Genomic DNA, 5,488 nt, shown 5'->3' with positions numbered 1-5,488 from the left:
TTTGCGACGAATTGCTCTGTTCGTTGCCAATTCGGTGACGAATTATGGATTCGTCGTCGAAGTTCAGCGACAAACTTCCGATTCGTCGCCAAACGTTTGTGACGAATCCTGTGTTCATTGCCAATTTGGTGACGAATCTGATGTTCGTCGTCAATTTGACGACGATTTTGGGACAACTTGTAATTTTGCGATAATTTTGGTAACGAAAATTTTTCCATTGCAACTTGTGCAACTAAAATATATTCGTCGCAAATATCGTTATAAATTTACGATGAATGATTGATTCGTTGTAAATTTCATTTAAATTTCGTCGTAAAATTTAGTTGCTAATAACATGTATTTTTGTAGTGTCCATTCCATCTAACATTCCAACATGGCATACCCTATTCCTAGGTTGGCCCAACTCAACTCTTTACTTAGTTAGATTTAGCATAATACAACCCAAATAAGGCTTAAATAATATGTTGCACACTCATAGGCTCTCGTAGCCACCCATAATAATAATAATAATAATAATAAATAAATAAATAAATATCGTTCGTCCATATTTCTCTGCTACTGAGGTGGCACACATCAAGCGGCGAGAAAGATTATAAAGGCCAGGCCACGGTGATCGGTGATTCAACGAGCTCCAGATCCACAGATGGCTCCGTCTCGCCTCGTCTTCCTCCTCTCCACCCTCCTCCTCCTCCCTTCTTCCTCACCTCCGCAGACGACGACGACCAGTGACACTCTCTACGTCCGCACTGGCAACGTGATCAAGGCCGGCACCGACGCCACCATCGGACTCACGCTGGGCGACGAGGCAGGGCAGGCGTTCGCCTTGCAGGACCTGCGCAAGTGGGGCGGCCTCATGGGCGTGACCACGACTACTTCAAGGCCGGCGCCCTCGACGCCTTGAGCGGCCTTGGGCCCTGCCGCCTTCACCGCCTCCCCGATCTGCCGCGTCAACCTCACCTCCGACGGCGCCGGCCGCCCACCACAGGCTGGTACTGCGACTACGTCGAGGTGACCGCCACGGGGCCCCACCTCCCCTGCTTCCAGACCCTGTTCTACGTCCGCCAGTGGCTCGCCACCGACGCCCCGCCCTACACCCTCTACGCCACCGTCGATGGCTGCGACCGACTCCGGGATCAGCTCCTCGCCTGCCGGCCGATCAACGCCGCCTAGTCGTCGGAGATGGCGCCGCCGATGCTCATGCATTCTTCTACTTCTCGTCCTCCTCCTCAACGCCGGTTGACTCCGCCTGATTAATCAAGTGGGAATCGTGCATGGCCTCTTTTCTCCCTGCTTTAATGCTGTAAAATAAAGATCGATCCTGATCTATACAAAAAAAAAAAACAGAGAAAGGCAGTGAATAATTGAATATACACAATATTACTTTTGGATTTTTATTTTACTATTAAATGAGAAATTGAAAGGATAGTTTTTAAAAATAAAATAAGTATTTAGATTTCAAGGATTAGTTTAATAATTATATATTAAAAAAAGATTATGACAAAACTAATGGATGGAAATAATTATGAGCAAAGGAAAAAAAAAATGAGAATTTTAAAAATTGTATTTTTTGCTCGGTTTTCTAAAATATTCTCTGTTTGTTTTATTTAATTAAAAAATTGAATTGTTGGGCGGATCAAGTTGATGAGGAATGAAACAAATACTGTAGAATAAAATTAAAAAACAATTAAAAAATTAAGTCACTATCTCTATTTCGGCTTTATATAATTGTTTTTAGATATGTATGTGAAAATGCGAAAATGCACAAATAAATTTGGTAGAAAATCTGGATGATATGAGGCATACCATCTCAAAATTTGGAGGGTTACTTTTGGCGATTCTAAAAAAGAAGTGTCTACTTCAGTCTTTTTTTTTTATTTTTGTCCAAATTTTTATTTATGATTAAGTCTCGTGGTTCAACTATGGGTTCATAAATTTTTAAGGTTAGGGCTTTGGGGGACTGTTTTCTTTTGATAATTTTACTTGTTCCTTTCAACTTAAGATTTTGTTTTTACTCAATAATCATTTACATATAGAATAATAAATTCATCCAATAAAACCCTCTCAGATATAGGTGCAACAATAAAATCACAGCTACATTTTTCTACCGGGGATATAAATTTTCTTACACTTAATTTTTTATCTTCAATTTTTTGCTTTATAATAGACATCCTCTATTAAATTAACTAAAATAATTTTGTTTCACTGAATTTTATAAATTTAAGTCACTTTAGTGGATCAAAGGGTTCTTTACTAATTTTACAATGCCTATATAGTTTTTAAATTGTGATCAATAAGACACGTTCAAATCATTCTGAAACATTACTTTCTCTTGTAAGCTTCTTGTTTAGTTTGGCTTAATGTTTTGTGGTGACATTTTTAACAAATCTAATAAAATAAGAGAGGTTATATCATGATTGTCAAAAAAAATTATTTTATTTCATTTAACCAATCAGCAAACGCCTGGAGATTCATACTCATTCATTCTTCCAAGTGATTATTGTTCGTCCAACCCCGAACAGTAGTCACTTAAGCAACACCCCCTAACGAGGTATCATCAACATATCTCAAGTGGTCCTACCGTGGAGTCTCCAATTGAGTAAGAAAGCTCACGAACGAAGACTAGAAAATTATGACATAAGCACCAGGAGAGGCTAAGGGAAAGTGCTCATTATTAACTTTGAACTACAAGATTTGGAAGGAGTCTCCACTCCTCACGATAATGTCTGAGTAATTCATGTAGTGATAGAAAATTACGATATGGCCAGAGTATTCATTGATACAAGAAGCTCTATCAATGTATTATTCAAAAAAAACTTTTAATCAAATGCAAATCGACCGAGAAGAACTAAGATCCATGTCAACAACTCTATTAGATTCACCGGACATGAAATACAACCGTTAGACCAAATCAGCCCCCTCCCTCTTTCTTTAGGTCAAGAGCCCTTATAATGAACTCTGAGTACCATCTTCACAGTGGTAGATGTTCTCTCCTCCTACAATGTCATTCTGGAAAGGCTGGCACTTCACATTCCAAACAGTAGTATCTATTTTTCATCAGAAGTTAAAGTTCCTAGTGGCCGATCAGATTAGCTTAGTCGGTGGAGATTAAGTCATCTCTTGAAAGTGTTACACAGCAATGGTTCGTACAAATTTTAAAAAGGTGAAGAAGACTTCATGGGAGGAAGTGCACTCTTTATAAGAAATGTCCACCCAATGACTGCCACACGAGAAAGAAGAAGTGCGAGTTATACCCGGTATGTCTAACAGAGTCACTCAAATCTCAGCCGACTCGACATCGAAGCTTAAAGCAAGGTTGATCGCTTGGCTCATCTAGAACAATAATGTATTCGCTTGGTCTCCTCACGAAGTTACAGAGGTAGCATCCACCGTAATGGAACATCGGCTCAACATCCTCTCAGAATCTTGACTTGTCCGACAGAAGAAGCGATATTTTGAACTCGAGCAAGACAAGCTAATCCGTACCGAAATCACCAAAATACTCGAGGTCGGACATGTCCGAGAAGTTCAATTTCCAACATGGCTAGCAAACAGTGTTAATACCAAACCCCAGAGGCAAATGATAAGTTTGTATCGACTTCCAGGATCTTAATAAAGTCTACCCCAAGGACTGTTATTCACTCCTTAGAATCGATCAGCTAGTAGACTCAACCTCGGGATGTGAACTCATATATATGCTAGATACATATCAAGGATATCATCAAATCCCGTTAGCTAAAGAAGATCATGAAAAAGTTAGTTTCGTCACCTTTAACAGAACTTTTTATTATAAGGTTATGCCTTTTGAATCAAAAAATTGTAAGAGCTACTTATCAACAATTCATGAATTGAGTCTTTTTTTTATGGCCCCCGGGGCATAGCTGAGATGGTCACGGCGTGGTAGATTTGCAGCAATGGGCAAGGTTCGATCCCTGGGTAATCCAGTTGAAAAAAGCCTCCTGCGCAGGGTCCTCTCAGCTCCTCGATGTACCTCCTCACAATAGTCATGGGGCTGACTGTTGGGGGCCGTTAAGGTGACGGATATTCACCTTTTGCAGCAATGAATTGAGTCTTTAAACACAGATAGGCTGCAGACATTAGGTGTATACGTGGATGACATACTAATTAAATCAATTTAGGTTAAAAACCTGATCAGTGACATCAAGGAAACATACAATACCTTGTGGAGGAATAATCTCAAATTAAATCAGAGCAAGTGTCTATTTGGCGTGAAAAGTGGTCGCTTCCTTAGATTCATAGTCATTGAAAGAGGGATAGAGGTCAACATAGAAAAAGTCTAAGTTTTGCAAAATATGATTTCCTTGTGAAATACCAAAGAGGTCCAGAGGTTTATCGAACAAATCACGACCTTATCACTGTTTATATCATAGTCAGTTGCAAAGATCCTTCCCATTTTTCAAAATATTACACAAAGCTGTCAAATTTACTTGGGATGAAAAGTGTGAACAAACTTTTAATGATTTGAAGACATATCTGACGACTCTTCTAGTTCTTTTCAAAACCTGTAACAGACGAACCTCTGTTGCTATATTTGTCGGCTTCTGAAAGAACCCTAGGTTCAGTTCTGGTGCAGCAAGAAGAAAGCGTCTAACAACCTATTTATTTCTCGAGCTGCCTATTGAAAGACGTTGGAACTCGTTACACCACCTTAGAGAATCTTGTTCTATTGTTAGTATTGATCACCCGAAGCTCTGACCGCACTTCCTCTCACATCCTATCAAGGTATTGGCCAATAGTACTCTTGGCTGAATATTAACTAATCCTGAAGTCTTAGGACACCTAATCAAATGCACTACGGAGTTTGACGGTATAACATCCAGTACCAATAGAAAACAACCATAAAGGTCCAAGCCTTAGTTGATTTGCCGACCGAGACATCTTACATAGAATCACAAGAGATCTAAAAATTCTTTGTAGACGGATCTGCTACCGAGAAAAGAGGCGAAATGAGAACTTATTATGCTCCCCTAAGGGGGATACATTACAATTTGCTGTAAAACTTCATTTTAAAGCCTCCAACAATGAGACCGAGTATGAAGTCTTACTTGTTGTTCTTCAAGCAGCCAAACATGTAGGAGCAATTTCGGATAATCATCCACTCGGACTCACAATTAGTCACCCAACAAATAGAAGTACTTTTGAAATCAACAACGACATACTCCGAAGATATACTGAAGCATTCAAGAAAATAAAAGTTGACTTTCAGGAGGTTATCCTACAAAAAGTACCTCAATTTGAAAATCAAAAAGTAGATGAGCTAGCCAAATTGGTCAGTGCTTTGATAAATTGGGAGCAAGAAGAACTTATAGTTAAAGACCAACTGATCACCCACATTGATAGAACCACCGAGGTGACCAAACCCGCTGATTAGAGAATTCTTGTCATCGCTTTCCTAAAGCATGGAACCCTACCTCTGGATTCAAGTTAGGCCAAGACACTTAAAAGGCGTGCGATCCGAATTCACCCTAGT

General features: G+C 39.7%; 1 pseudogene; it reads left to right on the top strand.

Annotated features, from left to right (window-relative positions):
- Positions 1-643: 643 nt before the first annotated feature.
- Positions 644-1,250, top strand: LOC141835685 (PLAT domain-containing protein 3-like; annotated as a pseudogene).
- The last annotated feature ends 4,238 nt before the right edge of the window (positions 1,251-5,488 follow it).

This window comes from Curcuma longa, chromosome 10 (assembly GCF_044706935.1).
Source record: "Curcuma longa cultivar G26 ecotype Majalengka, Jawa Barat chromosome 10, ITB_CL_G26_1.1, whole genome shotgun sequence".
Taxonomy (NCBI): Eukaryota; Viridiplantae; Streptophyta; class Magnoliopsida; order Zingiberales; family Zingiberaceae; genus Curcuma; species Curcuma longa.
Note: the sequence above shows the minus strand (reverse complement) of the source record. Positions and strands in the feature narration are given on the sequence as shown.